We start from the raw sequence: 23,978 nt of genomic DNA on the forward strand, positions 1-23,978 counted from the left end.
TCATCCCTTGATGGCGCGTGATGTTTCCTGTTCATTGAGATTATTAAAGAAAAGGAAAGGGAGAAAAGAAGAAAAGCCCCAGGAATCGGAATACCACTCTGTTACTTCGTAGGTATCATATTCTGTCTACGGGTGCGGTGCATTTTTAAAACACTATGATTGCAAAAAGGAATATTCTTCTTCTTCTCAATAATACTTTTTCTTTTTTTAAAAAAGCGTATTCTTTCATTATCTCTTTTTATTTTTTTCTCTCTGGCTGTAACTTCATCGTATAAAGAAAAAAGAGTGTAAGTTCGACTCATTGGAATTTTGCGTCGAGACGTATAAAAAGTTACTCGTTGGTACAATCGAGATTGGGATGTGCAAGCATCATGATTGATAGGGATGATACAGTGCTTCCACGCTGAATCGATCCGTTGTTCATACGAGAATTTCCCGCCTGCCTGAAATTTCGAACGATGAGAGTCAATGTCTCTTTATCGTTGAAAGGATACATACCATTATGCATGGGAGAAAAAAATAAAAGAAAAGAAAGGGAAAAGAATTTGTAATACAAAAGAGAGAGATATATCTAGCGAAGGCAAGGAATATGATGGTGTATATTCAAATGGGAAAAATTCTTCTTCCATTTCGAATTTATATTTTTTTCTTTCTTCTTTTCCTTCCTCTATTCGAATTTAATTAAAAAAGAGGGAAAAAAAGAAAAAAAGGAAAGGAAGAAAATAATTTCTCTCATTAAGTTTTTTTCTTATTCTTCTCATTCGTGTACGCTACGTACATGTCACGAATATATTTCGTGTTGTACATAGAGATGACTACAAAAGCAAGATTACCCGCTGAATTTAAGCATATTAATAAGCGGAGAAAATGAAACTAACAAGGATTTCTTTAGTAGCGGCGTGCGAATAAGAATGAGCTCAGCACTGAATTCCGCGGCATCGCTGAGAAATGTAGTGTTCGGGAGGATACGTTTATCCTGCGATGTCAAACTGCATCCATCTTGAATGGGGCATTTACTCATAGAGGATGTCAGACTGGTATGAATTTCAGGAGGATCTCTTCTTCGGGTTACTTGAGAATGCATCCCTAATTAGGTAATAAACTACATTTAAGGCTAATTACTACGAAATCGATAGCGAACAAGTACCGTGAGGAAAAGTTGAAAAGAACTTTGAAGAGGCAGTTTAAGAATACATGAAATCGTTCAGGGGTAAACCTGAGAAACTCAAAAAATCGAATGAGGAGAATTATCGGCAACGATGCTAGTTTCCGTTGGTGCGCGATGCTCCGAACGAATCCTCATGGTTCATCGGCGAGGGCACATCACCTTCGGCTTGAATGTTCCGGCATCGTAGCCGTGCATTTCTCCCCTAGTAGAATGTCGCGATCTGTTGTGTGTCGGACTACGAAAGGGCGCTTGTCACATTGCTTCGCGCACACGCGGCAGACCCTCGGTCGCCTGGCCAGCTGCGCGACGGTTTTTGCACGTTATCGGGCCGCAACCAATCCATTTTTTCGAATGTGTGTGCGTTAGACCCGCCGCAAGCTCGATCAGTTCTTACCCGGAGGTACGGATCTGGTGCCGTCCCCGGGCCTGGCCAGCTATTAACAGGCGGCGTTCTTGGACTGGCTAAGACTCGAATTACTGGTCGGTGACGCTATTGCTTTGGGTAATACTACTCTCCATCTTGAAATACGGACCAAGGAATCTAACATGTGCGCGAGTTATTGGAAAAACCTAAATGAAACTGAAGATCGAACTTTATGCCGATCGAGAGAAAACGCGTTATTATGCGGCCCCCCGTATTCCCAAAGCGTTTCGTTCTCACTGCGAGAAGAGACGTACACGTTGAGACCCGAAAAATGGTGAATTATGTCTGGTCAGGACGACCCTAATGGAAATCTGTAACGATTTTGATGTGCAAATCGATCGTCGGAATAGGGGTATAGAAGCAAAAGACTAATCGAACCTAGTAGCTTCCTTCTGACGTTTCCCTCGGATAGCTGACATTCGATTGTTTCTCATCGAATGCGTACGAATCTCATTTGCTAAAGCGAATGATTAGAGGCCTTGGGGCTGAAACGATCTCAACCTATTCTCAAACTTTAAATAGGTGAGATCTCTGGCTTGCCTGGATCATGAAGCCATGAGATTTTGGATCAGAATGCCAAGTGGACCAATTTTGGTAAACAGAACTAGCGCTGTGGAATAAACGAAATGCACAGCTAAAGCGCCATAAGTCGACGCTTATGGGATACCATGAAAGGCGTTGGTTGACAGTAGAAGTTAAAGTAGTTGGTTAAGACAGTAGAACTGTAGCTATGAAAGTCGGAATCTGCTAAGGAGTAACAACTCACCTGCCGAAGCAATTACTCTCAAATAGATGGCGCTGAAGGCTTTCATGTAAACAGCCGTTGCACACGAGTCAGTTGATCCTAAGCCCTGAGAAAAATCCTATGTAAATGAGGTGTCCTAAGATCATACATACAAACATATAAAAATTGAAATATGAGACCAGAAACACACCCATTGGGCGAAAGGGAATCCGATTTCTATTCCGAAATCCGACAGCGGAACCATATACCATTCGGGCCCTCGTAAGAGTATTCATTGATAACCCAAAATGATCCAGAAAGAATTTTCTTTTCTGTATAAGCGTTCGAATTGCCTGGAAACCTCTAGCAGGGAGATAAGATTTGGAACGCGAAAAACACCGCAGTTGCGGCGGTGTCCGGATCTTCCCTTCGGACCTTAAAAATCCAGGAGAGAGCCATGTGGAGGTGTCGCGCCGTACCCATATCCGCAGCAAGTCTCTAAGGTAAAGAGCCTTTAGTCGATAGATTAATGTAAGTAAGGGAAGTCGACAAATTGGATCCATAACTTCGGAATAAGGATTGGCTCTGAGAAGCGGGCTTGGTCGGGAAGCGGCTGACGTGTCAGGCCTGGGTGAGCTGAACGGGGCGTGGTCTTGTACCTTACATTCCGAATCCGAGTTCGGTCCCGTGTTGTGGTCTCCCGCGGATCTTCCTTGCTGCGAGGCTTCTGTGTCGGCTTTGCCGTCGCGATCGCTCTCTTCGGCTGTCATTCAATGCTCAACAAAGAATTGGCACTAGAATAATCCGACTGTCTAATTAAAATAAAACATTGCGATGGCTCCCGAGAGTGTTGACGCAATGTGATTTCTGTCCAGTGCTCTGAATGTTAACGTGAAGAAATTCAAAAAAGCGCGGGTAAACGGCGGGAGTAATTATGATTCTTGGTAATCAAATGCCTCGCTATTTTAGTAGCTCCATCTGCGAGGAACCGTTGCCGCTGTAATGAACGTGATATATATCGTGCAACCGATCACGTCATCTATGATCAAACGTAAAACACTGACGACACTTTGGTAGAGATACCACATGGACATTCTTGCTTATTCCATGACGCCGCCTTTATCTTGGCAACACATACAATACTTTCTTAAGGCTTCACCAAAATATCAATGTTCATAAATCTTATGTCACTTATATTAATGGCTCAAAAGCAATAAGTCGCCACGCCTTGTAATAAACTAAAAGGAATGAGCAGTTTGTTGTAGAGTCAATGCCGTTGTGCCGCGGCAATGAAAAAATACGGCGCTGGTGATTGCAAAGCAATATGCCACTGGTGATAACAAAGCAATACTGAACTTGGAAAAAATGCGTCAACGTTGCGTAAAGCAATACGCCGCTAGTGGTTATAAGCAATACGCTGCTGACTGTTAGATGGATGTGCGTTAGTTGTAGCGGCTAGTAACGCATCCAAAGAAATACAGTAGCATTGGTGCTGTTCGAAGCGTAGTTCTTGAGAATGATGGTTTATGGGGACACAAAGCGCAACACATAGCCCCTTCTGCTTCACATTGTAGTTCGTAGCTTCACGTGGTCCCGCTGGAATGCCTATCGACTCCTCTTTAGCATCATAAAGTTCGAAACCGACTACGGTGAGGCATGGACGATGAAGTGCACATCGATAGGGAGTTGCAAGCCCACCTACCCATATCTAAAAGTGTGAACGGTCGGCCAATTGCTAGTGCTAAAAATATTTTTGATCATGAGTGAAAGGGATTTGCAACAGTTACCTTATGCTCATAACCGTAAATAATATTTCCACGTCGAAATAAGTCTGGTGGTTGGCAGATCGTTGATTCTCTTCGGTGGCTTTGCGCCGACTCGGAGTACATAGGAACGATTGACTATCAAAAGAAAAAGTGACAGGAGCAAATAAATTTCTCAAGATTGAGTAATTAAATTCAATAATTTAATTATATCTACTAACAAAGAAGGACACGGGGATCCCCGTGGAGGACTCGTACGCTGCGGATAAGAGGGCCACTGGCAATGACCACGGCTTATGGAACATGTCTTTGAAATCGTTATAAACTTGCCTCTGAGCGGGCAGATAGTGCTTCAAAGAGGGGAAAGACATTAGATTCCGCCAGGAAAGTCAATATGTAAAACACAGAGATACGCAACATCCGGAGAAAGAAATAATATGGAGATGCGTTACATAAGAGATTCGAGAATCTCCATGGCTACAGGTATCACTTACCCAAGTGTAAGGGATTAAAAGTATTAAAGGGTGTTACCAAATTTAAATGTGGCTCCTGCGAGAAATCGTTTCTATCGTAAAGAGGATGCATAGACATCTGGGGGCAACAAACCTGAAAAGAGCACAAAACACAAGTCAAGGAAATACTAGACCAGTCAGTAGAGTCCCGGTCTGGTTTAAAGAAGAAACAGAATTATTAATAAAACTAAACGAATGCTACAAACATCATAAGCAGCCAAATGTAGCAACCAAAGAATATTTCTCCAACAAAATCCTTAAACAAATTAGGGTGCAGAGGAGCAGTGTCCCGAGCCACAGTACATAATCTCAAAATCCTAGGGCTTCAAACAAAGCATGCCCTGACGGCTTCGCTTGTAATCCTCCCATCGTCGATTGAAATGGTGAACGAATTCTTGGACTACGATTACACAATATAACCGTTAAAAAGCACACTATTTATTTATTTATTAAATTATTTATTTATTTATTATTTATTATTAATTTTAAATACTGACGAAGCCGCAAGGCCAATCTAAAATTTAAAAGCGTAATTTAAAAGACCATTGGTTGACTCAAAAAGACGAAGCAGTTGCCAACTGACAAACAAACATCTAGCCCATTTCTGCCTTTTACACGAGTCCTGACATACTATGTACTTATACGTTAAGGACGCGAGGCAGATTCTATTATGTAGAATCTGGGACGACGCCTCCGCGTGGCAGTGCCTGGACAACGCATGATACAGCGTGCGGTTAAGTGCGCCTTCCGAAAGTATCTCCGTTCCTAATTTTTCCAAGCTCGCGGACAGATCCCGTGGCAGCATCGCTAAAACGTGAGTCCGCGGAATAATCAATTAATAGTCTTAAATGATGAATCCCACGAGGAGATTTCGGAAGTTCGCCACGATCCTTTTAATCGTAGGCGCATGATATAGCCAAATGTCTCATCATCTAATTAGTGATGCACATGAATGGATTAACGAGATTCCCTCTGTTCCTATCGTAAAATGTCTAAGTCGGTGATATGCGCTACTGAGAGTTCCGATATGGATTGTGATAACTCACAATCCATCTATTTGAAAAGGAAGGTGTCTTCTTGCGAGGAATCCAAACAGGAATATTCTCGCTCTTTACAATCAAAACAAAGAATAAAGAAGAATCGCGACGGAAGAACGGAAATCCCGGGAAAAACGCAACGGTTAAAACGGAAGAATCCCAGGAGGAAACAAAAGAAAACGACACTACTCTCCAGATGAGGACGAAAGCAGAAAAAGCATATTGGGAAATCCTCAATATCCTTTCCGACCTGAAAACAGTATTCCGAAACGTGTATTGAAACAATTAACGTCAAGGGTCGCGAAACTTCAGATACTGCTTCAATGGAGCTTAATTTATAGTAGCAATTTAGAGGATCAGATAATGGCTTTGCAACAGGGAAAAGAAGATCAGCAACAAATTGGAAAGCACTATGGAAAAAGTCATCCATCGATAACCGGTTAAACTTAATATGACTTAACGCGTGGACGTGTGATCTGGGATTGTGGCGCTCACAAATACGAAATGGGACCTCCCGAACTCCATAACAATAGTCTCAGCTGACGCAGGAATCGCAAACAGCTCCGACAAGACAAAGGAAGCTGTATTAAAGATCGTCTCGCTCGTAGCAGACAAATTAAAAATTAAGCACATAAAAAGAATTAGCAGCAACGGAATCCTCGTAGAAATAGCCGGTCAAAAGGACCTTACGACTTTCCTTGAGCATCCAAAACTAAGAGAAGCAAGTTTCGTGATGTTCCGGCGAAGAAATGTACACGAGTGATAATATATGAGATTTCCTAGAGCGAGCAGTGATGAAGAGATAATGAAAGCTCTTATAGAATAGAACATAGAAACAAACATGAAAGAAAAGTTCCGCCAACAGGTAAGCATTCAAAACCGACAAGAAAAAGGACAGATGTAATTGTTCGAAACATCGAAAGAAGCCCAAGAGATTCTCATCAAAAAGGTAAGGATCTATATTGGCTGGAATTGCTGCAGAGTACAAGATTATCTATTGGCGACAAGATATTACAAGTGCCAACTTCGGACATACTAGTACTGCCGGAATGATCAGGAGATCTGCGGCCACTGCACAGAGGAAGGTCATGTCTTCAAAAAGCCGTAATAAAAACAAGAATTCGCCATATTTGCCATAATTGTAAGAGAAGCGTCATCACACGCCGTGATAAAGCCTGTCTTTCTTATACGGCGGCTTTGAATCTGGTCTTACTACGAACGAACTATGGTCAGTGAGACCTATGTCAGTAAGATGTATGCGAACTACGTTTGGCCCAACTCAACGTGGAGAGCGCAATATGTCACCCTTGAGATTGCGCGAATCATGGTGATGAATGCATTGACATCTTGCTCATGCAGGAGCCATATAACCTGAGTGGGAAATTTATCGGATTAGAGCGGCGTCTCCAGAGGCAAATCCGGCATCGCGGTCATGGCCGAAATAGCAATACGAAACTCGATGATCATGACGATTAAGTTGACTCATCTCTGTGACGATCATTGTGTGTGTGTGGTGGTAATCGGACTCTTTGGCCGGATGTATTTCGCAAGGATTTATTTTCAATTCATTTTCGATAGCGTTGAACCATATATTCCGAAAATAGAAGAAATCATATCCACCCTTCCCGGAGAGAAATTTATAATTTTAGCTGATGTAAACGCAAGATTACCTCTCTGGCATTATTATCATGTGGATGTCCGTGGAGAGCAAATTGAACTTCCCCTGACGAGTTTTGACCTCACTGCTGATCGAGCCAACACCCCCACTTTTCGCTTGCATTCAAGCGCCTCGACCATTGATTGAACTCTTGCGTCTCGAGACGCTCTGAAATTCATCAGGAAATGGTCTGTTATGGAAGGATGAACAACCAGCGATCATAACACAATACTGACATGTATGGCACCGCAGCGCAGCCAGCAATACCAACTGATATTCCCCAGATATAATATAAGAATGGCGGACTGGAGAAAATTCCGGAGACGTATCGTGGAATTGCAGAGCCAGGGACGCCCGAACGCCGAGATCCTTTCGCCGGAGGGAGTTTTCTCGGTGATACGCGCTACTGAGGTTTCCGATATGGATTGTGATAACTCACGATCCAGATTAAACTATATCACATTGTCGAATATTTACACATTGTCAATTTCCAATATAGTTAAATAATATCAATATAGATATTACAATTAATAATATAGACAATTACATCTTATTATAAAACAAAATATAATTAAAATATAATTATTAAAATGGATTACTATTATTATTGTTACGAATCAATATACTTAAATACAAAAATTTTTATGAATTTAAATATTTCTGCATTATTATAATTTTTCTAATTATATCGTAAAATTTTAAAAAGTATAATCTTCAAAAATAACATAACTATGAATATTAAGATTGGAAAGAAACTACATGTGAGATTTATATTTACTTATGTACTAAAAATCTATTATATAAACATTTATAAACAATTGTTAATTTTATAATTGGTAAAAGTATTCCAAGAAAAATAGTCAAATTATTTACACTTTCAAATTAAACAAATAAAGAAAATAACAAAACAAAACAAAATTAAAACACTTCAATTTAAAGCATTTATTAAAATATTTATTATTTCAAATCATTTTCTTTTTTTATTTCTTTTTATTGTCAAATTTTCAACTTTCGTATAGGTTCTTTCGTAATCATTAAAGTTACGTGTTATTTTGCATTATTCGTAGAAATCTTTTAAAATTATGCATTAAATTTGTTTATATATTTACAATTTATATTTTATATCATATTTTTAAATATATTATTAATATATATGTGTATATTCATATATACACATATGATTTACAAAATATCTAATACAAAATAATTAAACATGATGGCAAAAAACGACATTTAGATTAAATAGTCTAAACGTATTTTAGCTCTTCTACAACAGCATTCGATTTAAAGTATTATATATATATTTACAACATATTGATCACACTTATAAATTAATAATGTATCACATTTATTAACAATATTAATATAATTTTGATATATATTTAATTTTAATTAATTAATTAATTATGAAATATATGGTATCATGAATTTATTTATCAACAAATAATACTAATAATTCTAATATTGCCAGACGATATATGACTGTTTTTCATAAAAATATAAGTTATTTATAGTATCAAAAATCTTTATTTTTCTTTAATTTTCACATTTGTAAAATGATACTATTTATATATACATATTATATAATATATAACTATAGAACTATATATATAACTATCTATATATATATATATATATATATATATATATATATATATATATAAACACAAAAAATAAAATCGGCCTTAATTTTTTTAAATTAATTTAGATAAAATGTCGAAACAAAATATTTTTTTTAATTTAAAGATAATCCACTTCGTATAAAATTTATTTTTCTTTTTCATTATTAACTTGTTAATAAGAACATTACATATATAGTTGGTCGCAGAAATTTTCGTATATTTTATACAAATTCAATTGAATCAATGATAATTTTTTATATGAAATATTGCGAGTATAATAATATGAAACCATGAATAATATGAAATTTTTTTTTATTATGGAACATCATTTCAATGCTATAAAATCATTTTTTTAAGTTTCAATATTATTTTTTTTTCTTTATATACTTTCAATTCGTAATGATTCGAAATAAAACAAAATTTTAAATTACAAAAAATATTGAATTCTAACTTTATCATCGGAGATAGAACAACATATATTTCTAGAAGAAATGCAAAACATGGAAAAATGAAAGTTCATTTCACATATTCAAAGAAATTTTTTGTTCACAAATAAGTTATTCTATATATAATCTTTTAATATTTTACTATATATAAGTTTTCATTGAAAACAAATCTTTCATAATAATTCAATTTCTTTATTAAGATAGTAAAAAAAAGTTTGTGACTATAGATTAAATTACAAATAAAACTTCGATTAATCAAACTAATAGTAGTAATATAAGTAGTCTAAGTGTATAATATAATTTATTAGATAATCCAATAATTTATATTATTGTGTTTCATGTGAAATATGACAGTTTTGTGTATATTACTCGTTTATATATAATAATATTATATATATATTATTATATATAATAATATTACTCGTTTATATATAATATATATATATCGTTTATATATATATATACACACACGTTTGTTTCAATCATTTTTTCAGCTTTTTGATTTCTTTTCTTTCTTATCTGTCAAATTATTTTTCAAATTGCTAGTATCATATTGCATTTCCTTCTTTTTTTTCAATGCTTCTAAATGCAAAAAATACTTATATACTTAGAAATACGCATGTTAAAAAAATATCATCAGATTTATATTTATTTTCTCTCATAAATTTATCTTCAATTTTTTTCATCTTATTTGTTCAATTTCATATCGTTTATCATATCATTTTCAAACTTCTATCTAATTCTAATTTCATCATGCCAATCTCTATCATTGCCTATCGTTGAATATATGTTAAATATATAAAAATATATTATATAGATATCATATTTTCCTTTAATAAATAACGATCGCATTCATCTTCAAAATTTTTAACGATACTGTGTGGTAAAATTGTAGATTCTAAATTGAACCCAAATATAATATATTTCCATCTAAACTTTCAATTGTTAAAATATCATCGAAACATGTGTATCTGCATTATCCGTAGTTAGATTATCGAGATCTAAAATTTTATTTAAGTAAAATGAATATTTCATAAAAAATTAATACCAATCTTCTTACCAATGCTTACTATTTTATCTTGTTCATCCTGTTACATGATACGTTAATGTTAATATTCTTTTGATACGCTTAAATTATTTGGATCTGATTTAATATGCGCAACTAAACAGCCTTCTGACAATCTTGTATTGTATTTGGTAAATGCACAAATGAAACGTAAAAAGCATAAAAATGTACGCAAATGTACCTTCATTATAATCGTAGAAAAAGGACAAATATAACGATAGATTTTATCTATTTTAATTTTAACAACAGAAGGAGAAAAATGAATATTTTAACCTGATGGATGTATAGTTCAAGCTTTGTATTTTACTGCCATTATATTTTTAGATACACATTGTACCAAAAGTTCCGACCAAATTTCTTGTTTCATTTCATTACTTACGTTTAAAGATGATAAAATAAAATAGCCTTAAAGTAAACGGTCATGCTTCTGCATAACATCTTAAGGCTGCCTGTATACGTTGACAGTATGCAGTGACAAGCATACTACATGAATTTTTTCCTTATAAAAAAAAAAAATATATATATATATATATTCTTTAAATACATGCATCATAATATTTGTTTTTACAGCACAAACCACGAGATCAGACCATTATAAATTTCACATTGTCAAATATTTATATTGACGATTTCTACCTAATAGTTAAATAGTATTATTTTTAATTAGCAATATAGGCAATTAAATCTTAGTTATTATTTATTTAACAAGATATTATAAAAAATGGATTATTATTACGAATGTTTATCAATAATATATTTGAGCAAAAAAATTATGAATTTAAATATTATTTCTGCATTATTTTCTTTCTTCTATATATATCCTATAATTTTAAAAGTATAATCTTCAAAAAAACAAAAAAAAAAAAAAAAAGATTGAAGAGAAACTATTGACGATTTCTACCTAATAGTTAAATAGTATTATTTTTAATTAGCAATATAGGCAATTAAATCTTAGTTATTATTTATTAGAACAAGATATTTAAAATGGATTATTATTATATTAATGTTTATCAACATATATGAGCACAAAAAATTATTTATGAATTTAAATATTTGCATTATTATAATTCTTCTAATTATATATCCTAAATAAAAAAAAGTATAATCTTCAAAATAACAAAACTAAAATTAATTTTAGAGAGACTATGTGAGATTTATATTTATTTATGTTTTAAAATTCTATTACATAAGCAATTGTTAATTATATAATAATTTTATAATAAATTGGTAAAAGTATTCTACAGAAAAATAGTTCAATTATTTATGCTTTTATACTTATTATAAAATGTATATTAAATTTTATATTTGGTCATTATAATTTTTTTTTAAATATGAAAGGCAATTAATTTCGTCTAATATTCAATATTGAATTTAGTTCCTGGTTGGTAATGATTGATGAAAGTTTGGTCGATATATTCTTACATATTTAAAATTCTTTCGCTTCTTCGTATTACTATTTATAAGCTGATCCGTGTAAATTACCAATAATAAAAATCTGTAAATCTGTAAAATATTTTTTTATCATAAAATTTAATTGCAATAAAATATGAATCTTTGCTTAAAATATAATTTTATATATTTATAATTCAACATTTTAATTTTTTCCGCTTTTCAGATATTCTCAATATTCAGTTTCCGTAATTTCATTGAACTAAACTAACTGAAAATAAGTAGAAATTAAATTACATAATTTCATATAATTGCTAATTGAATGCAACTATTACTATTAAAATTTCCTGTGTTATGATATTAAATGCCTATTTATATCATTTAATTATCATTCATGGGAAAATCAATGGACGTGTTAATAAATAGAAACATGTCCCATGACTAATTAATGGAAAAAGTGATAGTTGTTAAAACTATTGTGGGAAAGATTATAGAATGATTTAATATTTATTAAAGGTATAAATAACTTTTATTTGAATATTTTATAAAATTATAAACTGTTTGGAATCAAATTTAATATTGTTACGATTACTTAAATTATTGATAATGTATGTAATACTTAATTCATAATGGAATAATTTACCATAAACTAACTTACTATTGTAAAAAAAGAAGAGCGTACTTTTAGGATTAATGGAACAGAATACTATCTTAACATCACACATATAATGTTCAAAATTTGAGTGGCATCGCATTTGACTGTATCCCGTGTACAATCCGAGAAATTCGATTTTTGTGCTTTCCTTCGCATAATCGGCAACATAAATGATGATGTTCCATTCTGTGAACATCTGCAAGAAACACCTTTGATCGAAAGGATTGATCGCATTCCATCTAAATATCCGCCTCAACCTCATATTGGAAGAAGAGGACACTTCCGTTGTCCACGGCCAAGATAGCCATTTTCTTCATTTTATGCCGAAATCATGAATCTTCTTTCTTGTGAATTCATTTCAAGGTTCTTATCGAGAATATAATCTTGAGCTCCTGCTTAAATAAGTGAAATTAGGCAAATGCCATCAATGTTCGAGAAGATAAAAGACGTTTCTCTTGAAATAATTCACATAAACGACTTGAGATAAAACGACACGCTAACTTCGACCGGAAGTCATGCCGTAGACGAAGATGACTTTCGAGGGTGTATCGAATACGTGATTACACCTTTCTGTCTTGAATATGTATCCTAAACAAGATGTGGAGGATCGATCAATTCCACGGTTCTTATTGGTTGCGAAAGAGAGAGAGAGAAAATGGATTAATTAAGTTATTTCTATGTGAAGAATTCTAGAGAGCACTGAAGGATAATTTTAGGGAATATTGTGTATATAATTTTCAATGGCTTAAAAATTTTTTAACAAATTTGTGAAATATATATAATTGTGATTATGGAATATTCTAACTTAAAATGCAGAAATGTTAATAAGACTTTATAATTAAATTTTTTAAATATAATTTTTTTTAAATATCTAGTTTGGCGGAATAAAAATGTTAAGAAGCACTAAGAAATAATTCTAAAGAAATCTAGTAAATAGTATCAATACAATAATGCAATAGCCAATAAATTTTTCAATACGTTTATATTGCAATATAATTATATTAATGTTATAATAAAATATTCCAGTTTAGAATAAACAAGTATTATTTTCGTAATAAAATTTCTCTTAAAAATAATTTCAATTAAAAATATAAGTTAGATTTGAATCATGTTTTTTTCATCAATTTATTATTTCAATTTTATCATATAATTTATAAATGAAAATTAAATTTAAAAATTTTCTACAAAATATATAGATTTTTAGAATTATATATACATGAAGATCAAATAATTTTCAACAAATTTGCATAAATAATGCAAATTAATGTTACGATTCTAATACTTGAAAAAGAGAAAAAAAAATTCAAGCAATTTTAGACATTCGTAATATTCGTATTTCATATCATAATATTAAAATATTTAATGTCAGCTCTACTTGTGTTGTATAATGTTTTTGGAATGTGAAACGTCACCGCATCAAGCAGTAATCTTCATTGAATACCTTGAGAATCGTGGTTGAGCATAAGCATAGGATCCATTAGTTCATTTAAAATTAGTGAAAAGATATCCACGATCGCGACGACAATTTCAATCTCATTAATACCATGATTTATATCTCACATATTAGGGTATAATCATTAATTTATTTTTATTTTTAAAAATCTAAAGTTGTATATTATTTTATCAATCTTAATATAATAATGTTACATTAGAAAATTTTTATATTCAATTTCGTTTGATTGACAAGGATAAAAGTATCTCGTACATATCAGATGATAGCATAAAAAGAACAATTCCTCATAGAACGGTAGCTATTATTCTCAACTTTTGATATGTTACAATATTTATTTTTAATTCCAGTATTTACCAATAATGTTAAAAATTAAAACCAAAAAACTAATGATATCTCACTGTTATTATATTCTTAATATTTACATTAAAATATAATATATCTTAAGAAATGATGTCTAATTCTGCAAAATTAAAATTTAAAATAATCGAATTTCAATCATATGATTATACCAAACATAAGAAATGACGATAAACAATGCTATAAATAAAATCTATAAAAAATATCTATAAATCATGTCAAAGTTCATTCTATCACAATTTTTCTCATTACTTAAAAGATAATGTTTAATTCCATAAGGTTTAAACAGGAAATGTTAAAAGAAAAATGAATAATAAATATTAAAATGATACTATAAACTGTATGAACACACTAGTAATTAATATAAAAACATACTTCCAAGATGCATTACATCAATATTACATCATGAAACAGTAAGGAAAACAGGATAATCATAATTTCAATCATATCAAACGCAAATAATACACAATTACTCTATTCTTGATAACTGAATTTGTTTCTGGACTGTATCATCAATACTTTTCATCACATTATTACTATGGATTTAAAGGATACTTAGATCAGTTGTTAAATTAGTTTCTCGTGGATTGAAACAGAAAATGAAACACAAATTTCATTAATATATTAAATAATGATAAATTGCTATAAACCAGCATTTGTAATCAATAACTTTCTGTAAGATACACCACTAATACAAAAAGGGACTTTTTTTCTTTTCACTCTAGTTTCACTTTCTCCATCTAAAAATCTATTTTATGCATTATTTGAAAGTGACCGCAATTTTTTATTTTCTGTGATCTTGATTTCACAAAAGATATCTTATCTTTCTTGTGCTAGTATCAAGGAATTTTGCAGGACACTTGTGTACAGGTTCATCCAACTATTTCAATATATCGAATATTCTAAACAACATTCTGAGGATCCCAGATAAAGACCAAGTGTTACAGAATCATATAGATTTCTCTTTCCTGAAGAGATCAGCAATGATAAGGAATCCTGCTTCTGCATGACATCTTAAGGATGTCTGTATACGTTGACAGTGTGCAGTGACAGGCATATTGGATGAATTTTTTCCTTATAAAAAAAAACAAAAAAATATTTATATATTTATTACATAAAAGTCAGATGTTAATATTTGACTTATTCCAATATATATATAATATATATATAGAGTTTAATTTTTAATTTTATGATTTTACTTACCGATATTTAAAAACATTGGAGTCAAAACTTGCTTCACCACTTTCAGAAGAAAACACAATGCAATGGATTCTAATTAAACCAGTGTTGTCGTGTCATTACAAATTGTTGCATTTATTAATAGCAATTGAACAAATCCACACCATATCGGACTTTTGGATCTTTATCTCGATTTTATCTTCTACAGAAAAAAATCAAACAATCGTGCCTGTAATAAGGTTACATGTGCTTCGGAATTGATGAATTTTATTTTTCCACATGATTCTTTAGACACTGCGTCATAGAATTTGTTTTTACTACACAAATCACGAGATTAGACCATTATAAATTCCATATTGTCGATTTCCATGTAATATAGTTAAGTAACATTAATATAGACATTAATAATATAGACAATTAAATCTTATTATAGAACAAGATATTTAAAATGGATTATTATTATTATTATTATTACGAATGTTTATCAATATATTTAAACACAAAAATTATTATGAATTTAAATATTTCTGCATTATTATAGTTCTTCTAATTATATCGTATAATTTTAAAAAATATAATCTTCAAAATAACGGAATTATGAATATTAAAATTCGAGAGAAATATATATGTGAGATTTATATTTACTTATATTCTAAAATTCTATCATATAAACAATTGTTAATTTTATAATTGGTAAAAGTGTACCACAGAAAAACAGTTAAATTATTTACACTTTCAACTTAAACAAATAAAGAAAACTAAAGAAAACTAAAACACTTCAACTTAAAGCACTTATTAAATTTATTATTTATTATTTCAAACCATTCATTTTCTTTTTATTTCTTTTTACTGTCAAATTTTCAACTTTCGTATAGGTTATAATCGTTAAGGTTACGTGTTATTTCGCATTATTCGTAACAATCTTTTAAAATTATGCATTAAATTTGTTTATATATTTATAATTTATATTTTATATCGTATTTTTAAATAAATATTATTAATACACGTGTGTATATTCATATATATGCGTATAAATTACAAAATACAAATTCACAGAATATCTATTACAGAATAATTAAACATGACGGCAAAAAGCGACATTTAGTTTAAATAACCTAAACGTATTTTAGCTCTTCTATAACATCATTCGAAAGTATTATATATATATATATATATGTATGTATATATATGTATGTATATATTTACAACATATCGATCATATTGTTATAAATTAATAATGTATAACACCTGTTAACAATATTATTTTAACATAATTTTGATATATATTTAATTTTAATTAATTAATAGATTATCAAATATATGATATTTTGAATTTATTTATCAACAAATAATACTATATTACCAGACGATATATATGACCATTTTTCATAAAAATATAAATTATTTATAGTATAAAGTAAAGTATATAGTAAAATTTTCTTTAATTTTATTTTTTAATCTTTATTTTTCTTTAATTTTCAACTTTGTAAAAGAATATATATATATATATCATATAATAATATATATATAATAATATATATAATACATATAATACATATAATACATATAATAATATATCATATAAAAATATATCATATAAATATTATATTATCTTCTAATAAGGAACGATTGATTTCATCTTCAAAATTTTCAACGATATTATGTAGTAAAATTGTAGATTCTAAATTAAGTCGTTGAATCCAAATATAATCTATTTCTAAACTTTCAATTGTTAATGTATCATCTCGAAACATATGTATCTTCATCATCCATAGTTAGATTGTCGAGATCTAAAATTTTAAGTAAAATGAATATTTTATGAAAAATTAATTCGAATCTTCTTACCAATTGCTTATTATTTTATCTTATTCATCCTGTAATGTGATACTTTAATGTTCTTTTGACACGCTTAAATCATTTTGATTTGAATTAATATTCAGAACTAAATTCTTCTGACAATCTTATATCTTATTTGGCAAATGCACAAATGAACGTAAAAAGCATAAAAATATATCATAGCGTATAATACTTGTCGTAGAGTAACCAGCTATAATCGAACATAAAGAGCAATGTTTCCTGTTTTTGTAATGAGCAGAGGAAACAATATGTATCTTTGTTATCTTCGGAGATACAGTCATTTCACTATTCAAGATATTCTAACATTTCCACTTTTTTATTCGTCCGTAGCGTATGAACCGCTTGTAGAAATGTAACCAGATAAAATTGAATGTAATGTGGAATATTTCCTGCTTGAATGAGCCAAGAAAATTCTTTTTACCTCCTATACATATTCTATAGTCGGTTCAATAGTGCCCAAATCTAAAGATTCTAAAATTTCCTCTTCTTCATACATTTTCATTCATTTTAATGCGAGGTGTAATAATAAATAAAATTACATTTTGATTTGTATATATTTGGTTGTATATATTTTTGGTTTATAGATATGTGTGTATGTGTGTGTGTTGTGTGTGTGTGTGTGAGTGAATGGGAGTGAGTGAGTGTCTATATTTTTTCCTTAGCTTGCGTATCCGTTAGCGTATTTCGCTCTGATTTCGTTGAAAGTGACGATTTCTCACAAACATATTGAATTTCGACACGAAAATATGGTTTTCATCAAAATTGTAGTTTTTCGATGTAAAAAACGCTGCTACAATGATTTTCGATTCGAAGAAATACGACATCGTACAAAAACGAGCCAAATTATGTCAAATTATGTCAGTTCTGGGAATATTGATTTTGATTGAAATTGTAAATTTTGTTACGAAAAACGATATTATCGAGAATTGTGCATCGAGAATGATCAGGAAACGTTATCCAACACAAAAAGTTAAAACGAACTATAAAACGAAGAATTGATTACGGTAAGTGATGCAATTTTTGTACAAGAAAATGGAAGGCTTACCGTATTTCGCTTCGATATCGTTTCAAGTAACGATTTCTCACAGATACGTTGAATTCCGACACGAAAAATCGGTTTTCAATAAAATTGAAGATTTTTGATGTAAAAAACGCTGCCACCGCGTCGAAAACAAACAGAAATACGAAATCCAATAAAAAATTTATTAAATTCTGACATGAAAAATTGATTTTCATTGAAATTGTTAACTTTTCGACACGAAAATCGCTGTTACGGCGAATTGGGCATCGAAAATGATCAGAGAGAGACTGTTATCTAACACAAACTCGCATTGTTATGACAAATTCTTCCATAAAAAATCAATATGGATCAAAATTGTAGCTTTTCGTCACGAAAAATGTTCTTATGGTAAATTCTGCATTGAAAACGTTCAGAGAGGACGGATAACGATCTTCAATACAAATTCGCCATATTACGGAATTCAAATTCCGGAACGAAAAATTGATTTCGATAAGTTATATAGGATTTTCGGCACGAAAATCGCAGTTTCGGCGAATTCTGCTTTGATATCATTAAGAGTGACATTTTCAAGCTGATATTTGCTAGTTACGTTGAATTTTATCATGAAAATTCGATTTTGATCAAAATTATAGCTTTTCGACACGAAAATCGCTGTTATGGCGAATTGGACATCGAAAATGATCAGAGAGAGCTCATTATTACAAACTCGTATTATTATAATAAATTCTTTCATGAAAAATCAATTTGTATCAAAATTGTAGTTTTTCATAGCTGTCTATATAGTAGAATTTCTAGGAATCATCTATTATGAATCGCTTCTACTTGGAAGGATAATGCCGAATATTATTAAAGTCAATTAATGAATTTATACGATCAGCTAGAGTAAAAATAACTGTTTACATGTACAAAGAACAAGACGCGTGATTTTGCAACATGAATGTTCAGCCACACTTTGCAAAGGAACTTGGGAACAATTTATGCGATGGAAAGTCCTGCCACATGATATGTACTCTCCAGACCTGACCCTGTCAGACTATTGTCTTTTTCGGAGTCTGCAATTGGGAAAGCAGATTTCAACTAGGAAGAAGATATTCGAAAATGTGTTAACGACTTCATAAGCAGCAAATAGCTGTCATTCTTCAGGAATGGAATTTATAATTTAATCGTCAGATGGAAAAAGGTTATAGAGAATAAGGGTGAATGCTATGAGACATAATCTTGTATCTGATTTATGTAATAAAATCTTAAATTTGGAAAAAAAGGAAAAAGAATTTATTTGCACACTTAAGAAAATAATAAATATAATAAAACTGTAAATTTATTGATTTAAATTTTTTCCATTCTAATGACAATATATAATGCACAAATTGATGATAGAATTCCTAATCAGAATCTCTACGCAATATTTAGAATATATAATCACAGTTCATAGTCACAATTATAATCTGAATTAACAAATTTGCTACTGCATCTAGTTGAGCGTTTTCGTTCTTAAATTATTTCATTTTATATAATGTAAACTTAAAATGCTTACAACTAAATTAATTCTTAGATATATATGAACTATCTTCATTAATCTTCATTATTTTGATATCCATTTTCAAAATATCCTATATTTTTATAAACATATATATTTATTATATAAAATGTATATATTAATATTTATTATTATTCTTATATATTTATTAGTGCAATTGTATAAATTATCATAACTGCATTATGCAAATAATGTTTGAAAATTATTTGTCACGGCTTTGGAAAATATTTCCTTATCTTCAGATACTTCTAAATCGATAAAAGGTTAAAAAAATAATTGCAGAATTGATTTATGATTTTCAAATTTTTTTTTTATTATCTCATATAGTATTCATTACAAAGAAGAACAATTTCAAAGAAACTATAGATTATAAATATATTTTTCTCTTGATTCATTTTATTTAAAATATTTATATAGAGAATATCATTTTTTTTAATAGAATACTTATTTACAAAATAATTCCTTTTAGAATACTGCGGAATGACTTTTTTTAATGAGTGTTAATTTACAGATTGATATTTTTTTTTTAAGATATAAAATTTTCTTCAATGCTGCTATTGATGTAGAAAACTTTTGTTCGTGAAATATATTGCAATATATAAAAAGATTATTATATGCAAAATTAATAGCAAATCTATTTTTAATCGAATTAATCAAAATTAATAGTTTATAGATTATATTATATCAAAAAATATATCTTATAATTAATAATTAATATATATAATAATATATATAATATAATAATAATAATAATAATAATAATTTTATAAATCATGTGAATAAATGTAAAGTCAATTATTACAATATGATATTGAATTACAAATTTTCGTGCAATACGTGATTGTATTTTATATCTTATATTAATAACATTTGTATTGTACATAATTGATGCACTTTTTCATAAGCTTATTTATCTTATATAACTTATCCTGTAAAATATTTAACAATATTAATTATTAAATATTTAATATTTAATAATTCAAATAATATTTCAGATGATCTCGGATGCATTGTCAATAATTATAAAATCAATCATATTTTTAGAAAATTACAATTTTTAGAAAAATGAAACAAAGATAAAAATATCTTATGTATTTCTGTAATTAAAGAAAATAAAGAAACAAAAAATTTTTTTTTCGTAAATCTGAAAATAAAGAATGATCTCTCAAAAATACATTTTAGAATAAAGAATATAAATTCAACGTGTAATTTTAATATCTTCGTAATTAATATTTAGATAATTTTTCTTTATTTTTAATTGTAATTAGAATTGAATAACTAAAATAGAATTCAAATTATTAATTTGATCACAAAACAAAATAAAAAAATGATATATCATAAAAATTTCTAATATTTCATTTTTCTATTGTAATTTATTTTTCCACAAAACTTAGATCATATTTCAAATTAAATCAATTCAATAATTGTAATATAGATATTTGATTAATTATAGCATTGACAGAAAATGAAAGTACTATTTTTTTGTATGATAATTTTTATCAGTGGATCTTCATCATCATTTAAGAAATTTGAAATTAATTCAAAATTAGTATCATGGTCAACATTAAATCCTAATCTTGATATTATTGAAAGTCTAATTTTATTTTGAGAAAATAATTTACGAAATCACAAGAAACCAAAAATTATGCTATAGAAATTAAAAAAATATAGAAATAGAATAGATTTTACTCGAATAAAAATAATGAAAAAAAAATTGTTATTAAATAATTAATGTTTATTACAAATAATTGAAAATGAAAGAAAATTAATTGAATATTAAATAAATAATAAAAAATATTAAAGTTAATTGATTTTATAAATATAATCGATTCTTTTTGTTCTTCAGATTGACGAAAACTTCTTCAAATTTTTGTTTTTTTTTCTTAATATTTTTTCAACATTATTGAAATATATATATATATATATATATTTAAGGAAATTTGATCTTAAATTTAAAAATACGATATTTATTTATTTATTTAATTTTATATCCATAATTATTAAGTTCATAATTTATCTTACGAATACGGTAAAAGTAAAAATTCCTAAAGTAGTAGTTATTATTCGTATATATATAAACAAAATTAAAATGAATTCTCGTAATTTATAGGTATAAATGGACCAATACCAATTTAGTGAGATAATGGTTATTATTATTATGCTGAAGATAATTAATATTTGTGTAAGTTGGAAGAAAATTTTTCCATAATTTTTTTCAAATCCAAATGATTGTAATATATTATCTATCTGTTCACATCTTGCAATAATGTTTCTTGAACGCTGAAATAGAAAGAGAAGAAAAATATATAGATGAAAGAAATGTAAATATATTAAAAAAATGAAAAAAGTGATAAATTATTAATATATTCGAAATATTATATTTTGATTCTAGGATTCAAAACAAACATAAAAATTAAAATAAAATTATTAGTTGAAGCTTTTTCGATAAGTTGAAAACAAATTTGCTAAAACATAATAAATAAAGTTCATCCCGAATTTTATTATGTCAATTTTTTTTGTTTTAATCTAAAATTGATCATTCAAAAGAAAAATCAATATTAATTTTATATCAATTAATTTTATATATGATAAAGAAAATTTTTAAAATACTATTTATTTATTTTATTGCGTTTATTTAAAATAAAATCATAAAATTATTAAGCTTAATAAATTTTTAATTTCCTTGGAAGGTTGCAAGTACTTTTGGAATAGCAATATTAAGTACATATAGCAAATCACATATTTGCAATATTTGCAATATTTGCAGTACATTATATTATTTTTTCTATATTAGCATATTTTCTTAAAATTCAATAATAATTCATTTATTTATTTCATTTTTTGCAAATTCTTAATGATTATATCGCGGATAACGCACATGTTATTTCAAAATAATGACTCATGATAACAGAAAAAATAAAAACGATCGTTCTCTTTTACCAAAACTTTCATAATCATCAATTTCTTCTGCCATTTTCTCAAATCAAAATTTTGACAAATTTAGTTATCCGCGCCATTCTCAGTAACATATCCGTTTCCTTTTTGACTTTCTTTGTGAAAATTGTGTAATAAATGAGAAATCAATCATCATCTTACAGCCAATAGCATTACACCTTTTCAAGAAACATTGGAAGCTAATTCTTATATTTGGTGCTCATTTTAATATTTGCATCGAGTTACAAGTTGTTAATTTAACGTACGACTCAACGATTAACATTTATTTATGTTACATTAATATATGTTATATATTTTAATTTTTATTTTATATAGTATCGCCATTGTGATAATTAGATATTTTTAGATTAAAATTTTATTCAATTCAAGTCTGCTATTTTTTTATTTCCAGAATCAAGAAAAACAAGTAAAATTTAATTATCAGACAAATCTTAAATTGTATCTTATTATTAAAAAATTTTGATATTACCTTAGGAATTTTAAACCGCGTCCAGGTATTTCATTTTAACATTTCACCAGCATTGCAATTTGCTTTTTCAATAGTTAAATGACAAATTAAAATCACGTTCCGCATATATCGATGATATTATAAATTTATCACATTCATCACTAATTGCTAAATATCGTTTTTTAATTGAAAATCATGCAGTTAATATCATATTATCAGCACGTTATTTACATCTCATTATATTTAAACTAATGTGTCAATGTTAATTTTTTTTTATATTATTTCATTTAACAATATAATATATAGAAGAGTATATAGAATTGATCTTTTTACTAGAGAACAAGGACATACTACGACACGTGAAGTTGCTTCATTAAAATGTATGATATTAAAATTTTAAAAAGCATTATCCTTTAACAATATTATATTTTTTATTTTATGTTTAATAAGAGATCAACGATCGATAATAATGGAGAATTTTTTGAAAAAACTTTTTGAATTGTAATATAAATTATAAGGCATTTAATAATAGCGAAGAATTTTTTCTTATAGTTTTCCACATCGTTCAACTTTTAACTAGATTTGACTATTATTAAATGTATAATGAAACGATATATTATTAAAATGTTTAAATATCGAATGTTTGTAAATATTAAATGTAAATATTAAAGAACGTACAATTACAAGATTTTCCTTCTAAAATTATTT

The 23,978-nt window shown here is 28.9% G+C and overlaps 1 long non-coding RNA gene across 1 annotated transcript; it reads right to left on the reverse strand.

Annotated features, from left to right (window-relative positions):
* Positions 1-14,026: 14,026 nt before the first annotated feature.
* Positions 14,027-16,588, reverse strand: LOC133667533 (uncharacterized). The gene is made up of 2 exons (XR_009833223.1): positions 15,477-16,588; positions 14,027-15,347 (listed from the first exon to the last, which is right to left on the reverse strand). It is a non-coding gene; the product is annotated as an uncharacterized LOC133667533 (long non-coding RNA).
* Between the last annotated feature and the right edge of the window lie 7,390 nt (positions 16,589-23,978).

The sequence above is a fragment of the Apis cerana genome, unplaced genomic scaffold (assembly GCF_029169275.1).
Source record: "Apis cerana isolate GH-2021 unplaced genomic scaffold, AcerK_1.0 Chr0_AcerK, whole genome shotgun sequence".
NCBI lineage: Eukaryota > Metazoa > Arthropoda > Insecta > Hymenoptera > Apidae > Apis > Apis cerana.